This window comes from Rhinolophus sinicus, chromosome 17 (genome assembly GCF_057876585.1).
Source record: "Rhinolophus sinicus isolate RSI-liver-muscle chromosome 17, RSI-T2T, whole genome shotgun sequence".
NCBI classification, from domain to species: Eukaryota; Metazoa; Chordata; class Mammalia; order Chiroptera; family Rhinolophidae; genus Rhinolophus; species Rhinolophus sinicus.
Window position 1 is genome coordinate 87185478 of NC_142517.1, and position 21714 is coordinate 87207191.

Here is a 21714-nt window from a genome sequence, read left to right on the forward strand (position 1 = left end):
ACTTGGGGGCAATGTTGCGGGCTACAGATTAAAACCCTTTGTGATCTCTCACTGTGAGAATCCAATGGCCTTCATGCATATCAATAAGCACACACAGTAGGATATTACAGGAACAATAAGAAGTCATGAATTACCCAGCTCCTCTTTCAAGATGCCCTCCTGAATTTGTGTGCCAGCGAAGTGGAGTAGTATTGTTTAGAGAATCATGTAGTTTTCAAGATTTTGTTTATGGTTGATAATGCTTCCAGGTAGCCTTCTTTTGTCATCGATCTTCATCCCAACATCAAAGTGGTGTTTCTCCATCTGAGCACCATGTCTTTGAGGCAACCAATGGATCAAGGAGTTACAGAAGCTTTGAAGGCCTACTGTCTGAGGAGGACCTTTGCTCTGGCTATTGCTATAACTGAGGAAGATACTGAGAAGACTCTGATGTAATTCTGGATGAATTGCAACATCTGTAACTGCATCAAAAACCTGTCTCAGGTTGAGGGTGATATCGCCAAAGAATGTATTAATGGCATCTGAAAGAAGAAACTCAAGAGGTTCATGATGATTTCAAACAATTTGCCAAGGATAAGGAGTTTGCAAAACTCAACAAGGCTGTGGTTGAGATGGCAAACAGCTTTAACGTGGGTGTGAATAAGGATGACATATAGGAGTTCCTAGAGATGGTTTCCAAGCAATTGACTAATGAAGAGTTGTTAGAACTGGAAGAGGAATTCATAGCTGAAAGGAGAGGCAAGAAAAAAAGTAAACTGTAGAAGAAGAAAAAGAAGAACCCTCAAGAAACTTCAAAGTGAAGCGTTTAGCAAAAGATTTTACAGACCTCAACAAGCTCCTCAAAAGTTTGAAAACATGGACCCCCAACACCAAAATGTCTTCATTAATAGAGAGGAATGTTCATGGCACATTATCTGCTTGCAAGCAAATCTACGCTGAAAAAGGAAACCAGTAAAGCACTATGGACACATTTCTGAAAATGGTGAGACCTCTTCAAGAAGTCTCAGGAAGATCCTTCAGGAGGTATTCCAGAAGAAGGCATTGTTATCATAGGAGATAACAGCTCAATGTATGTTATTGCCCCTGAAGACCTTTCAGTGGGACAACATGTGGAGGTGGAAGACCTTGCTCCTGTGCAAGCCTAGGGTAATGTGTGTGTTTGTGTCTTAGTTTTTAATAAAAAAGCTTAAAAACTGTTTAAAAAATTTAAATGGAAGAAAAGCTTATATAATAAGGATATAAAGAAAGGAAATTTTTTTTTTACACATTTAGTATAGCCTAAGTGTGCAGTGCTGTAGTCTGCACTACTGTATAATATAGGTCCTAGGCCTTCACATTCACTCACCACTCACTCCTGACTCACCCAGAGCAATGTCCAGTCCTGCAAGCTGCATGTGTGGTAAATGCCTTATACAGATGTACCATTTTTTATCTTTTATACTGTATTTTTACTCTACTTTTTCTGTGTTAGATACACAAATACCACTGTGTTACAATTGCCTACAGTACTCAATACAGTAACATGCTGCACATGTTTGAGTAGGCTCTACCACATAGCCTCAGAGTGTAGTAGGCTATACCACTAGGTGTATGTAGGTATACACTGTGATGTTTGCACTGTGACAAAATTGTCTAATGGTACATTTCTTAGAAAATATCTCAGTCATTAAGTGACACATGACTATAATAAGAATGGTGATTTCATATAACATTTAAATTCTCCATGTACTTATGTCCACCAGGATTTTTAATAAAAACAAATAAAATTTGCATTATATAACAGAGCTCAACCACATTAAAGTCTATAATAAATAATTCCACAAATTGAAGAAGAGAAAATTGGCAAGAATTATAACATAAATTACGGCTTATTTGAAGATCAAATGATTCAAAGAAGAGAAAATAGATGAAGGGATTGAAAAAATGTCCAAAAAGTTTCTCCTTAAATTCATGCTATAAAATAAAATATAAAATGAAAGCTGTTGAATCACAGTATCACACAATTTTCCAGAATTATGCTAAAAAGTAAACGCTTGATTTATCTTTTGTTCTTTCTGAGAATTAGCATTTTTGAAATTCTAACCTACTTTAACTAAATGCTATAAACTTAAATGAAATAGAAAAGTACACAAAATCACCAAGTCTAATAATCTTGGGTCCATCTGGTAAAATTGATATATGTCAAAATGTTAGATTTTTACTCAGTTTTTTGGCAGTTACAATTTTGCCATGAGCAATTTAAGATGTTGTCAACTTCACATTTTGTTGATTGTTTCTATGAAATACAAGTTGTAAAAATCTCCATTAACAGACTGCATAAACAGTAAACATTACTTTATTTTCCATAAATCAAATTAATTTCTAACTCTAATTGCCATTACTTGGCCAGTGGAAAAATTCCCCTCAGTTCTTCCTGAAATCAGACGTCCTCTGTAAAATGGTATCTCCACAATATAACTCAATGCTGATGTACCAAAGTTTATCTTGTTCTTTAGTAATTATCAGGTCCACGCAAGTTGACACAGATGTCTGATTCAGGTATGCATGCCTCTTCAACCAACACATTTCTTTTGATCTCTTTCAGCAGCAGAAATCACCAGTGAGGCCCCTAACCTTTGTTTTCACCTATTACTACGCAATGTAAACATTCCTCTGCTAGCAGGACACAGCTCTTTTGTCCTTATGGCCTAAGGACATCTCTCAGCTCCTAGCCTTGAAGTGTTCCCTTTTAATCATTGGGACAGAGATCTTATTTTCTCTCCTACTTTGCCACAACACAATCTTTACTGAGAGATCACTTTCTTTCCCATTTTTTTTCCCCTCTAAATTCTTCTAAGGGCTTACGATGTGTAAAAACAGAAACATAAGGCTACTCCTATAGTCTATGTTGCTACAAGTTCCCCGAGACACTAAAATAATGGATAGGCTACTTGCTTGTGACAAAAAAAGAAGAAAAAAAGACAAAAGAAGAAAATTATTCCTAAATGTTATAAAACTATGCTATGATCCATTGTCACATTTCCAAATGCTATCAATAGAACCTGATTCTTCAGTCAGGCTGCTTTAAGAATATGTAATAAATGTTCCATTGTGATGTTTTAGCGGTTCTGACTTGAGTTTCTGTTTATTTTTCTAGTCATAATATTACATTAATTGCTATAAAAAGTTCAAAGTGTGTATTTCTTTTAGCAAGGAGCTCAGGGCATTCATAGGACAGAAGTTTGTTAGCCAAGTTGTAGGCAAGGTTAAAATTGTTGGCTTCTAGCAAGTGTGCTCTCAGCTCCCGCTCCCCACATAAGAGTGCAGGATGTGGCTAGGCCAAAAAGGAAAACTCACGGAGCCATAGGTAGGTAGGGGAGTCGTACCACTAAGGTCTCACTGGAGGTTGGATTCACATGACGTGCGACCTGCTGTCTGCTTTTCTGCCAACCGACCTAATCCTCTCCCCAGCGCAGCCGCGGCAGTTATATCAGTGACCAATTGGCTAACCAACTACAGCTGACGGTCAACCAGCCACAGCTGATGGCCATCCACTACCCGAGCCAGCACCCCTCCACATGAGGCCAAGAGCCTGGAAACTGCTCTCTGGGGCTCTGTCCCCACATATGCACTCATTGTAATGTGGAAAAGTTACCTACAACAGAACAAGTTTTGGCTCAGTAAGAGCTTCGCCCCATTTTCACTCCATTTTGTGTTTTAGTTGTTGATGGGAAGAAAAAAATGCAAACTTACACGTGTGTGAGGACATCTAGGAAGGAGGAGGCACAAATAGTAAGGCTTTATTCATTTTCCTTTGACATATTCTAAAACTGGAACGCTTCTGATGCTTTGGTGTAGCCCTAACTGATTCATCACAACCCATCCACCTGCTCCACCCAGCTCCATGAGAAGGGAAATTCCAAGCACATGGACTCAGTACAAGGGCCTGGGTGATCTAGAAAGAGAACATGCTCACAGCTTATGTGTGCCTGGTCCAAGGAGCTTGTCGTGCGGGGCGGCCTGCGGGGTCTCTGCTCCCACTCCCCACATAAGAACGCAGGATGTGGCTAGGCCAAAAAGGAACACCCACGGAACCATAGGTAGGGGTGTCATACCACTGTAGTCTCACTGGAGGCTGGATTCACATGACATGCGATCTGCTGTCCGCTTTTCTGCCAACCGACCAACTCTCTGACTTCCCTCGACTCTTCCCAACTCTACTCCCCAACGCAGCCACGGCAGTTATATTAGTGGCCAATGGCTAACTGGCTACAGCTGACAGCCAACTAACCACAACCAATGGCAATCTACTACCCGAGTCAGCACCCCTCCACGTGAGGCTGAGAGCCTGTAAACTACTCTCTGGGGCTCTGTCCCCACAGTGACCTTCTATGTGTCCTGTGGGACTGAGTGGCACAGTCTCCTTGATCACCAGAGTTGAATGCTCCAGGTGTATTCCTGTGTGTGTATTGTATATACCCTCGTGTTGTAGTTAAGCCTTATTTGCTGTCTGCACTTCAATGAGGGGGATTGACCCTCAGTCTGATTTGTTGTGAGGACTGGCAATGACTACAGTGGAGGAGTTGCTGTGCAGTGTCTGACCTTACAAAGCAGGATTTGCTTTAGCGGGACTCTGGTGCCTGCCCAATCTGCCCTTTGGGTGTGTCATTTGTGGAGGCACCTCGGTGATGCTCCATTCGGTCTGAAGCCAGCCACTGCCAGTCCTGGAAACTCCTGGGAGGGACCCCAAAACAGGCCAAGTTCAGCCATAGCCAGTGCCCTATCAGGGGCCACCTGGAGTGAGCCACAAGGCAATCCTCACATGGCCTCCACCTGCACTGGGTTTGGAGGTGCCTTCAGAGGCAGAGCCTCAAACTAGCTGTTGCTAGTGCTGGGCTTAGGGCTGCTCAGCCAGAGGTACGGGACATGTTGAAGCTAAATGCTGTTTACTTGGGTTTTGTGGAATTTGAGAGATTTTAGGAAAGTCTGAAGCATGAACCAAGACAAGCAGTTTGTATAAAAAAGCCACTGGAAGTGGCTTGGGTGTGCTGGAAAGTTAGGTTGGGTGGGGCCTCAGGGAATCACCGGGGCAGGGTGATTGATGGAGATTCAAATATGGTGGCTACCTGTGTCTGCATGCTAGGACTGGGAAGGACTCAACAAAGTACTCAACAAAGAAACAATGGCTTCCACAATGCTCCCACAGTGCTGGAGCTCAGAGTGAGTGATTCTGTTGGTAAGTAAATCTGTGCAAGTTCCCTTTAAGAGGAGCATCTGGGAGTGCAGTCTCCCTCTGGCTCACTCAGCCACAATCACTACTGGTTTTCACAGTCAGAAAATATGGAGACTTCTTTCCCCGGAAGTGGAACCCTGGGCTGGGGAAGTTGGTGTGGGGCTGGGACCCCTCACTTCTCAAAGGGGACCTTCGCAGTCAAGATATATCCCCTGATTTTTAATGGTCACACACAGGTGTGAGACCAGCCTGCTCCACGTCTCTGCCCGTCCTACCAGTCTTGAGACGGCGTCTTCTGTATTTCTTTAGTTGCAGGACTTTAGTTCAGCGAGACTTTAGGCGATTCTCAATGATGGTTGTTCTGTAGTTTAGTTGTAATTACTATGTGGTTGTGAGAGGAGGTGAGCACAGTGCTTACTTATTCTGCCATCTTGACTAGATAAATGTATTCCTGAAGTTCTAAGACAGGCTGTGGCTCTATTACAACTCTCCAGAAACATCGTATATGGACAAAGAACAAGCTATGTTTTGTTATGAAGTCATGTCTGTCTCTGTAATACACAATTTTATATTAATTTTCCCAATGTGATGGTTAATTATATGTGTCAACTTGATGGGGCTAAGGCATGCCCAGATAGCTGGTAAACATCATTTCTGGGTGTGTCTCTGAGAGTGTCTCCAGAAGAGATTAACACTTGAATCAGGGGACTGAGTAAATAAGACCACCCTCTTGCAGGTGGGCATCATCCAGCCCATTGAGCGTCTTAATAGAACAAAAAGGTGAAGGAATATAAAACATAAACAAGAAAAGAATACATTCTAATCAGATCATTGCCTATCTTATTTTTATAGACCTGAGAAATCCACAAAAAATTTAACAGTATTTTATTCCTATTTTCTCTTTAAAAATAAAAAAAATAAGAAAGCATATTAAAATATAGCAATAAATTTAAAATAAAAGAAATTTTACTAAATTAAAAACCAAAATATCTATAAAGCCACATCCCTATACTAGAACCAGCTGTTTAATTTTATGTTCAAGATAGAAACGCTGATGAGATAGAATAACTATTATTGCATAAAAGTTATTTCATAATTCATTGAGCCAATAAAAATAATGAACTTATAGGTAAGAATTCTGTGCTTTAGATGAGTAAGAGTTATTAGATTCTAAAAAAAATATGTTAAAGTTTAATTACTTGGTAACTAGCTTGACATTTTTAGAAAACAGAACAGTTCTGAGTAATAATACTGTCATTATTTTATTCATGCATTTTTCATTTTATGTGCTTTATGTCTTAAGATTTTTTGAATTGTATCTTCAGATTTATTTCACTGCTTTTAAAAATCATAATATAATTTGTTACTTTAATTTCACCAAAATCTCTTTTATCAATATTTATTGGTTTTAACCAGTACGAGAAATTATCACTGGAATTTAAAATAATTAGAATACATTGATATAAAACTTAGAGATCTCAGCTTTCAATCAAAAATAAAATAAAAAATTTGCAAATTTTGGGTAATATACGCTCCCAAAAGTAATATAACAGAATTAGTGTTAGAAAGATTAAGAAAAAAATAAGAAAAAACCAAAATGGTACTATTAGCTGCATTTTGAGCTATGACTTTTTTATTTTTTGCTATTTAACTTGAATTGTTTCAGCCACTCTCAAATAATTCATTTGTTCATTTAAAAAAACAAACAAACTGAGTATCTGCTATGTGCTGGGCAGTGTTCTAATAATATTTAAGAAAATTGAAAATTTCCTATCATCTATATGCAATATCATTTATTTTGAAATTCATCTAAGTAAAATTTCAAGCTGCTTAACTTCTATTGAGTGATGACATTTAAATGACGCTAAATCGCTACTATATTCATTTTATTTAGTATCTTATATATAATTATTTATTGAAGAACTGAGTTTTGAGCAATTTTAAATTTAAATGTGGTCAAATTTGTCAGTCTTTATATTCCTCTGAAAAAGCTTTATAACCCTCTTTTATAATGCTTTCATATTTTATGATTGTGCCATCTTCCTTATTGTTTTACTATTTTTCTTTCACCTTAATTTTTAATCGACTCCTGAATTAGTCATTAGTATTGTATTATGATCATCCTCATTTTAATATTATTATTATTACTTTCATTGTCAATGCTTATTTAATTTTATATATATATACACATACATACACATATATATGTATATAAATATATATATATATTCATCATTGTTTCTGAAGTATGACTCTTCCCTTCTGGGAATTTATTCCATGCTGACATATGAGTATATCCCTTAGTAGTTCTTTGCGTAAAGATCAATGCATTTAAACTTTGTCAGAAATTTCCTTCTATTCCATTATTCTCTAATCACATATAAGCTGAATATAGACTAGTTTACTGATCTATTTTTCCTCTACACTTTAAAGGTATTATTCCATTGTCTACCACTAGTTATAAATGTTATTAGTTTGCTTTGATTTGGTAATCCCCAATAGATTTTAAGGTTTTTTTTCTTTGTCTATGGTCTTCTACAACTACAATTCGTCTAATATGGATTTGTTTTTATTTTCCTCCTTGAAATTGTTTTTCCAAGCTTAACTTTTATCTTTTTCAATTCCATAAAATACTCAATATTTTTTTCTACACCTGTTTTTTGTTTGTTTGTTTGTTTTAATTCTCATTCTAGAACTTCAGTTACGTGTGCTCTGGAATTCTCATATCCTTCAGGTCTCTGAACAGCTTTCACTCTTTCATATATTCTTTCTCTGTTTTTCTTTTTTCTTTTTTTTTTTCTTGCATTCTGTATGCTTTCTACTGCTTTATCTCCCAGTTCACTAATTTTCTCTCTAATAATATAAAATCACTGTTCCTCGCAGATATTCACAAACCTATTTAATGAGTAGGCTGTTAATGAATTTATCCAAATTATTGATAAAGACATTAATCATATGGAGGCCCACAACAAATCCCATTTTTATTTTATACTCCTTGAAATTTCCCTTGGTTTAGCATGACTTACTTATATTTTGCTTTTTCTGTGTGGTCATTTGACCTGTTCTTTATCTACATAAGTGTGCCATTTATCAGTCCATATTTGTCTGTCAACCAAACTAACCATAAGAAATGGTATAATTGATGAAGAAATGATGTCAAATGTTTTTAATTCAGATATCCTATATTATTTGCATCTCTGATATGCAATTAAACTGACCAAAATAAATCAAATAGACTCATTTTCATTTGGTTCAGTGGAACATGTTAACTTCTTTTAATTGCAAACTGTTTTTGCAAGTTTTAAGACACTGCTGTGTTTCTTGTCTATCTTGGGTTTCTAAGGAAACTATTTACCTGGTAATTTACAAAATGTGTTTTTAAAATAAGAACTGTGTTTACTCATCTTGACTCAGCATTTCTTTTCATCATCATTCTAAATGATTGTTGGATTCAATTTGGTTATTTAATTTCAAGATTTTCTGTTGTGTGTGTGGTATGTGTCCAGACCTAGCTAAAGACATTTAAGAGATCTAAGGAAACATATTTAATTTCAATTTTCAAATTACTACCTCTTTCAATGCTTTGAAGAAAAGAGAATGGTTGTATTAATATGAATATGATAGATGTGTAAAGAAATTGAAATGCTAGGCGTGATGAGTTACATTAAGATTTGGTTACTTAGTTCAAGGAATCATATTGACCCACTTAAGTTTGGTAGGCAAGGACATTGCATGATCTTATTTGGTTTTGGAAAGATCATATAGGATTCATTGTGAAAAATGGGTGATGACTAGACACAGGGAAAGTGGTTTGGTTAAAGTTTTACACAGGAAGTAATTACCTAGGACTTTATGATAGATCAGGTATGGGGGTGATGAAGGGAGTCAAGGAACATGTTGATGCTGACACAAGTAGCACAAGTAATGGTCAGTTTGGACAAGAAACATCCAATTTTAAGCAAGATATATATGGGCTGCCAGTGGGATATCTGAATGGAGATGTCAAGTTACAGGTGTGAAGTTCAGGAGAAAATCACGTAGATAGTGGTATCAAGAAAGTGAAGAGAGAAGAGTGTTTCAAGAAAGAGGAAGTGGTTGACACTTTCTTAAGATGATGAGAGTAAAGCAGTTAAGATCGAGGAATGTGAAAAGATATAGTAACAACATCATGTTGTGAGAGCATTTTAAGGAAAAACATGAATAATTTACGTCATATACAGGAAATAGATTATAGTGAAACTTTTAAAATGTATGACCTGCATGTATTAAGTAGGAAACATAATATTAAAGGTAAAAAGTGACTGGTACAGTAAGATGCTGTTCATACAGAATTTTAAAATACAGAAAATATAATTAATATTGCATGCTGTTTTACGCACAGACACAAAGATGCATGTGCACACACACATGCACACACATACACACACACACACAAAGGGTGCCAAAGAAATGTATACGCATTTTAAGAAAGGAAAACTATTAAAATTGCAATACTCAATATATACCAATAACAAAAGATGACTACAAGTCACATTTGACTTCTGCAATTACAAGAGGTGCTCAAAGTGATTACCATCAGCAGCCAGACACTTTTTTTTTTTTAATTTATTTTTTAAATTTATTGGGGTGACAATTGTTAGTAAAATTACATAGATTTCAGGTGTACAATTCTGTATTACATCATCTATAAATCCCATTGTGTGTTCATCACCCAGAGTCAGTTCTCCTTCCATCACCATATATTCGGTCCCCCTTACCCTCATCTCCCACCCCCCACCCCCCTTACCCTCTGGTAACCACTAAACTATTGTCTGTGTCTATGAGTTTCTGTTTCTCTTTTGTTTGTCTTGTTCTTTTCCTGTTTTTGGTTTATATACCACATATCAGTGAAATCATATGGTTCTCTGCTTTTTCTGTCTGACTTATTTCGCTCAGCATTACACTCTCAAGATCCATCTATGTTGTCACAAATGTTCCTATATCATCTTTTCTTACCACCGAATAGTATTCCATTGTGTATATATACCACAACTTCTGTATCCATTCATCTATCGAAGGACATTTTGGTTGTTTCCATGTCCTGGCCACCGTAAACAAAGCTGCAATGAACATCGGAGCACATATACCTTTACGGATAGATGTTTTCAGATTTTTGGGGTAGATACCCAGGAGAGGGATTGCTGGGTCATATGGTAATTCTATTCGTAATTTTTTGAGAAACCTCCACACTGCCTTCCATAGAGGCTGCACCAGTCTGCATTCCCACCAACAGTGTATGAGGGTTTTTTTTTCTCCACAGCCTCTCCAACACTTGTTACTATTTGTCTTGTTGATGCAGACACTTTTGATTATGGCAAACTACTGCTCGAACAATGTTGACCAAAGTGTCCACTTGTATACACTTTTTTGGTGCCCCGGTATATATACATACAAATATATACAAGAAGTTAAAAAAAAAGATTGGAAGTTTACATATCAAGTTTAAGATATTAATTTCTTCTATAACGATATTGACAATAGTGGGTGGTTTAGGTGTGGATTTTACTGCACTGGTAAAATTTAACTTATTTTTACCAAAATATGACATGTGATCAAAATATATGGTGAATGCTGCTGCCGAGTTTCATCCAAGGAAAAGGCAGGGATCTTCAATACAGGAAGTGGCACGACGAAACTTAGTAACAGTGTGTGACAAGTTTCAACTTGTTCAGTGCAGTCAGTTGGGTGTGAGCTATGGTGTACAAAGGTGTGTATTAAAGTGTGCCGTAAATCATCCTCCATCATGACAATGCTCTGTGTCACACATTGCTTCTAGTATATGGCAATTTCTGTCAAATAAAAACATTACGGTGTGTCCTCATCCACCTTATTCACCAGATCTGGCACATGAGATTTCTGGCTCTTTCCCAAAGTCAAAATGACCATGAAAAGTAAATGTCTTGAATCGATTCAGGACATTGAAGCAGCCATGAGAGTGCAACTAAAGACACTCATGAAAGAGGACTTCCAGAACTGCTTCAGAAAGTGGCAAGAATGATGGGATAAGTGTGTTCGAAGTGAGGGGGATTAATGACAATGTGTCTTTTACTATAATATATTTTTTTTTATTTAGAGCAAAGAATGACAAAACAGAAACATACATTAAATCTTGGTAGTAAGGAGTCTCTGAACACTTTGTAAGTTTGCAATATTTCATAATTTTCTAACATAATTTCACTTGTACTGGATTTGCCCAAGATGGGTAGATAGAAAACATGGTCAAATTTTACTAGGATCAAATTTTCTAAATATTTAAGAAACCCATATTTAATTGCGTGTGAGGGGTAGTGCAATAGGAGCAGCAAATAATTGCAATTGTTTTAAGAAACATATCAGCCAAATATTTAATTAATACTTATTCTCAAATATAAGAATAAAAGTGTACAATTTTCTTTCAGTCATATGTATTACTCTTTACCAAACAAGCTGACATATATAGTTCTAGTCATAATTAATCACAGCCTTTTCAAAATACCTTAAATTGGAAAATAAGGCACTGTATATTAATTTAAATCTGCTTAGTATTTTTCTTTAACACTGTTAATTATGGACACAGGTATTTCTTCAGCATTAACAATGTGTATAATTTGTTACATCTATCATTCTTTTATAAAAAGTTTTGATAGTTTAAGTTGATGGAATATTCATATAAAGCCTGAGTTTAAAAACAAAAAGAAATAAATAAATTTTGACTTGGTAGGAAAATATAAAATCCCTTAGTATACCTAATTTTACTTTAAACAGCCAAAGAAAAAAGTCACACACCTTTCCAGATAATAGCGATACCAAATAACTATTTCCTTAATTATGTATGTTACATATCTTAGCTCTTCGTTATTTATTGGCTGTTTTGAAACCATTCCCAATTGTTATTAATCCAGTTTATTGAAAGTTAAAAAGCCAAAAATGAAAAAAGCAATTCTAAATGTTTCCCTAATATGGGAATTATAGTCTTTGAGTATAGTAAAAAGAGAAAACAATAAAATGGTACCAGAATTAAAACAAACAAACAAGCAAAACGGGCTCAGAGAATTTAGTAAGCCCTAGACATTAAGAATTACTTGTATCAATATCCACTGACCAATTTTGATTGCCAGGTTATTTCAAAATAAAACCTGCAAATAAGTTCTGCTCATTTACATCAGGCTTGGACTTCAGTTATAATAGGATTATAACTTATAAAATATAGCAAAAATGAAAATCTCACAGGGAGAACACAAATCTTTTGCATGAGACTGTCAGAGTAATTTCAGACATTTTTTTAACTTTGTATTCCGACCTCCCAGTATTAGATCTTTGCCTATTTTGAATCTTGGTGTCCGTACTGTGAAATGAAATTTATCAAGTCAATTTAAGGTCAATACTAGGCATTGTTACAGAAAATAGTAATTTAGCTTGTTCTGACCAAGGAATAGTCAAATGAGACAAAGCGTTGTTCTCACCACTTTTCTGTAAATTTGAGCAGAGTTTATAAAGAATCTTAGGCCGCCCAAATTTGAAACTTGTAGTTTTAATCAACTATTTTCCATTCGTCTCTCAAAATCTCAAAACTGAGAATGGTCTTGTTTTTGCTATCTACCATAAATAATCAGAAATCAGTTCCATCTTAGAAATTTCACTTTCCAAAATGAACCCTCTTCTATGATACACAAACTCTGTTTGGAAAACAAACTTAATGTAAAGTATCAATTTATCTTTGATATTCATTATCTGTGAGTGTTTATTACTGTCCTAGAAAATTATATTACAATTTTCTTTTAATTATCTTCCTGAGGCTACACCTCATTTCCTGATGACAACTGGAAAACATCCAAATGCCTATGAGCCATAATTATGATATGTTACTTATTCAGAAGCTTCACTAGCTATTCATATTCAATGAGAGTTTATTAACGTCAGTTTCAAATTGTTACATTTTTTTAGCCTTGTCCATAAAATATCAGCGTATATAGTACATATGTTAAAATGGATACATTTATTTGGTTATTCATATGAAGCTGTTTTGGAAAATTTGTCTTTCAATTGACCTTCAATCTGTGTGAATAACTAATGTATACATAAGCTGTATATACACAGAGATACAGAAGGAGTCAAGCTATTGCATTTCAATTATCGAATGTATTCTAGGGAAATAAGCATATAATTGGTTAAAGAAGAAAGGCTTCCATAGGACCCTGAATGTCTTGAAAAAAAGAAATATTAAAGAAATGGTGTGGAAAGAAGGAAAGTATATGATATTTAGAGAAAGAATATAAAGATTTGTCCTTTTTGAGTAATCAAAGACTGTGCAAGTGGTATGGATTTTAATAGTAAGTGGAACATATAGGCACATATTTGAGACTGGCCAGAGGCCTGCAGAATAATACCTTTCAAATAGGAGCGTATCCAACCATGTTGTTCCACGGGCTTGAGTGTGTTCATAATACATGTGCTCCCGTCAAGGAGGAGCCCAGACACAATCACAGCCACATCTGCAGGAGTCATGGGCAAGATTTAGTCATTCACAGGAGGAAAATGGCATTGTATTGTCCCTTTCATATACCAAATCCATTTATGGAGCAAGCACATAATGAATGGTAGCTTTCCTACCATTGGTGATGATGTGATTCGAAAGAATCCCTGAAGTAAGTGCAGCTATTGGATTTTTCCAGCAGGGGGAAGCAGACCCCTTCGTAGTTGGGGTGGCTGATTTCAAAGGCATCCCATTTGCAGCTAGCAATTACTAGGGAGTTGGTTTCCTAGCATCCCAGAGTTGTCATTATCAAAACATGACTGTGCTAACCCATCTTTGTAATCTTCCCTCTTCTGTAGACATTTATTCCTTCAACCTGCGTTTCCTTAGTTAAATCTGATGGAGGCAGTAAATATTTTAGGGGCAGTACATGGAGTTACATGAAGTATTTTATATTTTTTATACATTGATAAATATATTACTCTAGTCTAGTCCATAATGTAACCTCAACTAGATCGATCCTCCAGACACCCTACTGAGTCTGGACCCTGGAACCACAGACTACTTGGCTGCCATCCCCAAAATCTGGACATAACCACAGACACATTGGAGGTACAAACAATATTGAGACCTTCACAGCTTGCCCCTCCAGCTTGTCTGTGGCTATGTGTTTGTTTTCTCTGTTTTGTCCAGTTGCAAGAAGTAGAGTCGGCAACAATTACCTAATAATATTTATTTAGTCAGAATTCTAAGTTTCTGTTAAGCCTAGTGGGACTAGTGAAGCTGCTGCCCTGTCTTGTTCCATATGTCAGAAGTTTATACAAGGTAAATTGAGATTAGCCAAGATGGCTGGGTTTCTTATAAGAAACTCAATCTCATCACTTCCAGGTCTGATGCCTCAACTTAGACTTGACAAGAAGCTTAGAATAATGGATAATAAATATTATTAACAACTTTTGGAATCATGATGGATTTTAACCTTTGAATTTATAACTTTTTAGTTTCCCAAGTACCTTCTGGAAACAATGCCCACCATAAATGATTATATTATGGATAATATTTGTTATTACAATTTTATTTGTTTCTTTGTTTTTTCTCATCTATGAATTTAAAAGGTAGACTTATAGTCTAATTTGGAAAGGAAACAAAAATAGTAACCATTGTTTAGAAACGTTGGACATGCTGTTGATAGGGAGTTTTAAGGTTTATTTGTACATATGTGTTAGAGAGAGAGAGAGAGAGAGAGAGAGAGAGAGAGAGAGAGAGAGAGATCCTTTTTTATATTATCAAGTTCAAGATTCTTAAAGGCACCAATCAATGGTTAGTGGCACCTAGAGGACTGAAAGCAGGTGACATGTACACATTTGGGTGCAAAGTGAGCCAGGCAAACTTGAAGCTGCATGAGTTCTGCATGGCAATATGAATAGAGGGGACCACACTACGGCTGGCAGAGGAGGTTTCAGATGGGAATTGCAGGGCCACTGTGTATAGTCATGCACCGTGAACGCTGCCCAGGGTGGAGTTTTGCATGTAGTACCCTTGGAGTTGTGCAGTGTACAAACCTCTTAACCACAGATGGTGATACTAGGCATGACAAGTGACAAAAAGCACTTCTAGAAATTCCTCAAAATATTTATGAGATTATGAGATTACATAATGTCATTAGAGATGAGGACCCAAAGTATTCAGTTTGGATAATAACAGGAAGGGTGAACAAAGAATACTGCAAATTTCGGAGTGGTGAGACACTTTTTAGTTTAAAGAAATTTCTGCTACCAGCTTCCAAAGTTTGCTGTGCTCTTTGTCCTATCAACTAAGCTTTTTCCACTGTATGTTTATACTGTGATTTTGCCATCAGAATTGATCTCTAGTTCCCATTCTCTTAATGAAAAAACAAAACAAAACTATTTCTTTCATACATATTTTTCCTGCCGTTTCTAGGTTTCTGTGCCATATTCCTTTTGCAGTTTCCTTGAAATAATTTTTACCTTTCCCTTCTTACACCCTAATGGCTGAACCTCCTTCAAGCTATCCTTGTGCTCAATCCCATAGTTTAATCACATTAAACATAGAAGATCTATTATCACAAAAAGTGCATAAAGAGATATATACTTTCAACGTGCACTTATTGTTTACTTACCACTAGGAGTGGTAGGAACGCCACTTCTCCCTGTGTGGTTATCTCTTCAATATGAGTTTTATTCTCTTCCACATTAAACAATAAAATCAGGATTTTTCACTGCCATTGAGGAAGTTTAAGAGTACTTAACTTATTATGTTTCTGCTCCTCAAAGTGATATGATTGAAAGGAGCTGGAGGTGTCCAAATCTATATTTACACCAATAGTTGACAAGCTGTCTGTTTTACCAAGTCTCCTCCATTTTGTTACCTAGAAAGGAGAACACATTAGCAGACGTTATTTTATCCATACGGCATAGGTTCCTGGATTGTTGAACTCCTACTTATCTTTCAAGACATCACCGATGCACCATCTCCTCCATGAAGGCAAAGCACTGATTACTTCCTTCTTTGGTATGTGGACTTCTGTACGTATATGTCCTCTCATGGCTCATACAGTTTGTTTTAGAAACAAATGTTTACTATACTGTACTGTCCATAAAAGACTGTAAGGCCGTGACTAGAGGTTACTCACCATGGTGCTCAGCAAACACCCAGCAGGTAGAGAGCACACAATAACTGTTCTCTGAATTGGACTGAGTAGGGGAAGAGCTGAAGGGAGAAGCAGCTACGGAACATTACCGGAGTCCCTGTCCTCTGTTTCCACACGTGTTTGTCTTTTAAACACTCTCATGATTCTCTAACAATTCTGTTAAGAGAGCACCATCCAGGATGATTCAGAGAGAGAACGATTGGACATGGTTTTTCATTACCAAGTGCATGTTGTTTTGTAGTGTCGTTCCGAATTATTTCTCTGCCAAAATAAATTAATATTTGTATCGCAGCTGACTCACTTGAAACAAATATTGTTACAAGTTAACAGGAGAAGAAGGGTGATACAGGCATTTTGGAGTTTATCAAGGAAAGATAATGGTCCCTTTATTTCTTTCACAAGAAAAGCAACCCCTGGCAATATTTATATGGATATTTTCTTACTGGACTGGAAATTATAAAAGTGGTTATTTTAAAAGTACTCACTAACTTATTTTCTTATTTGGTTTAAATATTTAGAAGCATCATTAACACTTTAGTTGGTGGTAGAAAGTGTAAAATACATTGTAGCTAAACTTAATGATAACACTACTCAAGAGTTAACAACGGAAAAGGTGTTTTATGACCTTCCCTAGAGGAGGGACCCCTGTCAGTCATTCCCCATCACCAGCATATATCATACTTTCTTAAAACCAGACTGGGTAATTATTATAGAATTTTGGTAGCTATTTATATCCTATAAATAGTGAAAGTACTTAGAAAAAGAATATCTGGCAGTGCTAATGAAATACTCATATAAATTGGTTTTGTATAGAAATTGACATTGGCCATTTGTGGTTACCCCAAACTTTTTAAATACAATTTTTTTCATAGTTTGATAATTCATTACATTCTCACATTATTAATTACCTTTCTCAAAATAAAATAAAATGAAATAAAAATAAAATAAAAATTTCCCCTCTGCCAGTGTGCGGATATGTAACTAATGTCTCACAAAATAGACATAGCCATGCAACAGTTTGAATTGGAGATGAGCTTCATGGAGAATGAGAGGGACCTCGTTTATTGCTGCTGGCGTGGGTGGAAGCAAAGGCTGTTCTCTGCAGCAGCAGCAGTGTGGCTTAGCAGACCCACTGTACAATGATGTTTGGGGATTTATTCCTGGAAGCATATCCTATAGTCTTCCTGCAATACTGTGAGGTATCAAACATCCTTTAATAAATCTATTGGTGCATAAACTAGATAGAATAGAAACTATGTCTTATTTAGAAACTATGCAAATAAGAAACTATGTCTTATTTAGAAATATATCTGATGCCTTCATATACTCAGAAATCTGTTTTAGCTTCACTCATGGTGAATCCTTGAAAAACATTTGTTGATGATAAAGATAATAAGCACTCGCCAAAATATAATTTAATAGGCTTTATTTTGTTTAAAACTTGTGTTTTTTATTTTTATCAATAATGTACATACTGTGTATTTAAATAGATCTCCTTCTTGTTATGAAAGAAGATGCATGCATTATAAGGATTTCTTTCTTTCTTTCTTTCTTTTTTAATTTCTGATTTAAAAACCTAACTTTGCTATGCCAAGAAATGTGTTTTCTGAAACCTCTGTAAGAATGAATATATGTATAAGCCAAACATTTTCTTTTCTATATCTCTCTTGGAACCAGTTCATAAACATTTCTGCAGCCAAATACATGTCAGTTTTTTCACTTTGGAAAGCAAAATTTATGGATTTCCACAAATCATTGCACAGTAAAATGGAGGACAATAAAGTAACATGAAGTATAAAAATGTTTTTTTTAATCAATTCAGTGCTCCAGTATTCTTTGTCTTCAATTTTGTATTATCTACATTAAAAACAAAACAAAAGAAAAACATATTTACTGTTTAAACCTTTCCTTTTTTTCCTATAACGTCCAAGATCATCTAACAAAATCAATATTTTAATATAACATTAGTCATCTTGATGTCCTCGTAAATCAAACTGCTTAAATTGTATTCTTTCCTGTTTTATTAGAATCATAAGAAGTTTAAGTTTTATTGGTGTATGAGAAAGCTTGAAACATCTTCCTGACATTTTTTTTTCCACTTTACACCACAAGTGCACATAATTGAATTGATCAAAACCCTTAGTTATGATGTGTTCTCATCATTGGTTCATATTCAGCCTTCATTTAATTATTCCTTATACCTTTGTTTCTATGATAATATAACGGACATCTCTGACAATTTCTGGCTGTAGTTTGTGTGCTCCATATTTATAAAATCAGCACTCTTGGAAGAATATCAAGCTACTATGGGAGACAAAGCAGAAGCAGGAGGTCTAGCTTTAGTCTTTCAGTAAACGACTCAGTGTCTTTATAGAGAAAGGACATATCATTAAACAGAAATGTGTAATAAAAAATGTTAGTATAGAATTTCTGGTAGTTATTGTTTTCACAAATTAGAACTGCTAAAAGCGTAGAAGAATATTTAATTAGCGGATGAATAATTTGAAACCAAGGCTACATCAACTTGTGTAAGTCATGCCTGCTCTACTATCTGTATTTAAGCATGATGTCTTTTTTAAGATGGCACATAAACCCAAACCAGCAGCTGAAGGCGGAATGAACACCATGCTGCTCACTTATCCCCAGGTATGATTAAGTGGCATGGATCACTCTAGAGACCCTAACTGGTGTAGCAGGTAGGGGAGCCTGAACAAGAACAAGACTGAATCCCCTTCAAACAAATACATTACAAAGAATTCTAATAACCTCATACTTTACCTTTTAGAATTAAGCATTTTGCAATAGTTCTATAAATACATTGTTTATATTCATATTTTCATAGATGTCCCATTAACTCATCTTTGTTATGTATAGATATTTGTTAGCTTTCCTTGAGCTAGAAGATTTTTGTGGAAGATCCAATCTGGTGGAGTGACATTAGCTACAGACGGCTTTCACATTTGGAGTACTGTTATGGGTGAAAATGGAGAGGCAGGATAACAGCTATAACAAGGAGCGAGTATTATTAATAATCTTCATATTAATAGTCAACTGAGATTAAGAGGAGAAGTAAATGCTTTAAAAGAAAGTGTATACAAGTGTGATGGCTTTCAAAAGCTAGTCAAAAGCAAACAGGTGTCGTTCTTTATTTTTATATTGCATCCCCATATTTGTCCTCTGGGGATTCCGTAACAAAACACCACTGACTGGGTGGCTTACACAAGAGAAATGTATTTTTTGACAGTTTGGAGGCTGCAAGTCCAAGATAAGATGTGGGCAGTTTATTTTCTCCTGAGGCTCCTCTCATTGGTTTACAGGTGTCTCCCAGTGGCCTCGCATAGTCTCTTCTCTGTGCTCCAGTCCCCCTCTTGTCTCTTTTGAGTGTCTTAAATTCCTCTTTTTACAAAAAACACTAGTAAAATGGATTCGATTTTAGGATCAGGCTTAAAGGTTTGATTTTAACTCACCGCTTCAAGGCTATATCACCCAAAATTGTCATATTCTGAGGTACTAGGGTTTAGACTTCAACATAAGAATCTTAGGGGGACACAGTTCATCCCATAACAATCCCCTTACTTGAAATATAATCATCACCGAGACATATTATGATCCCTATACTCTAACCAAATTAGAAAATCTCTCTTTTCCTGATCAAGCCAATATTTTATTGCCTTCTCATTTTTGTAAAATATATTCTCTATTTTTCTCTGTCATAATTTTTCTCATCCTTCAAGACTCCACTGCATCTCCTAGGGGCGTTTAAATCAATCTAGCTAGAAGTGATCCCTTCCCTTAGGTTCCATTAATATTTCGTTTGTTGACCTCTATTAGAACTTTTATCAAATGCCATCTTCTATCAAAATTGATGTGTGCCTTATTTCCTCTTTCATACTATATTTTATAGAAGTCTTGGCTTATTTATTTCCAAATCCCTACATTACACAGTACAATGCCTTGTATACAGTGGATTTCAAATATATTTTGTTGACAGGTTATAGACTTGATGTAAAAGGTTGGTTATATATGTATTTTTTCTCCAGTGAGTTAGCATTTTTCTTAATGTTTTTGACTTTATCCAAGTAGGACTTATCATAAAAATCTATCTCCAATAACTCACATTGAACTGTTATATGAGTGTCTTGTTTAGCATAGTTGTGCATATTTCAATGTAAGTCTCTCAGTATTTGATAGATAGGCAGACAAAAAAAAGACTAGCAGGGATAGGGAAGATTTGAAGAATTAATTAACATTAATCCAATTAGTTTATATAGAACAAAATTAATTACTTATTGGGAATAATACAAAGAAAAATCTCCTGTTTTAATAGCATTCTTAGAATGGGAAGAGAGTGCCATGGAGTAAAGACACAGGGAAAAAGAACATTTAATAAGAATTTACTTCAGGAGGATAACAGTGGTGTGAAAGACTCCAGGGCTTCCATTTTCTGTTTTGGGGACAGAAAGAAGTTCCAGACCAAAAGCCATACAAAATGTGCAGCATTCTTATATATGTATTTTTTATTTGGAACCTATTTCCCTATACAGATTTGTAGTGGAATCATAAAACAAAACAAAACAAAACAAAACAAACAAACAAAAAAGTCTGTGTCTTTTTCTATAGGAACAGCAACAAAAGGAGTTGGATTGTGATGATGACAGTGCTTTGGAAAGTATAGTCATTTTTCCCAAGCAGGGTTTGGGGGAAATGGATAATCTCACCTGTTGAGAATAAATAAAAAGAGGCTTAGTTGGGGGTGAGGGGTGGTGCTTACTCTAGGATATAAAGAAGATAAGAAGAGGGGCTCTTGAAGTGGTATAATATTCTATAATACCACATATGGGGTTTCCACAGATAGGTTTTTTTGGTTCTGTTTTTGTCTTCCCTTCTAGTATGTAAAAGAAAGAGCTTTTTTTATATGTCCTAGTTTTTGACAACCCATCCAGGAGGCCGGTCTTTGAACTTCTACACATCCATTCCCACAGATATTAAATTTATCTAGAGCACATATTGGCTCTAAACTCAGAGCAGATGGAAAAGGATGCTGTCTAGGAAAAGCAGACATGACAGAACACGTTCTGGTTTGAATGTTCTCTATTAAGATAATTTATTGTGTTAATGCTGTGACTACATCATCCTACTCCAAAGGTAAGTGACTGCTGGCCTAAACATGGCCAGACTAGATGAGCAACATCATTCCTTTTTTGTTGTTTTTTCCTGGCCAACAATAAAGAAAAGATAAAAATGGAAAGAGGATAAAAGGCAGAGGAAGGAAAGAAAGGTCTGTCCCTGGAGAGTCATATTCTAGTATGGGGCGGGGGGGCAAAGAGTGGTCTGGGGAAG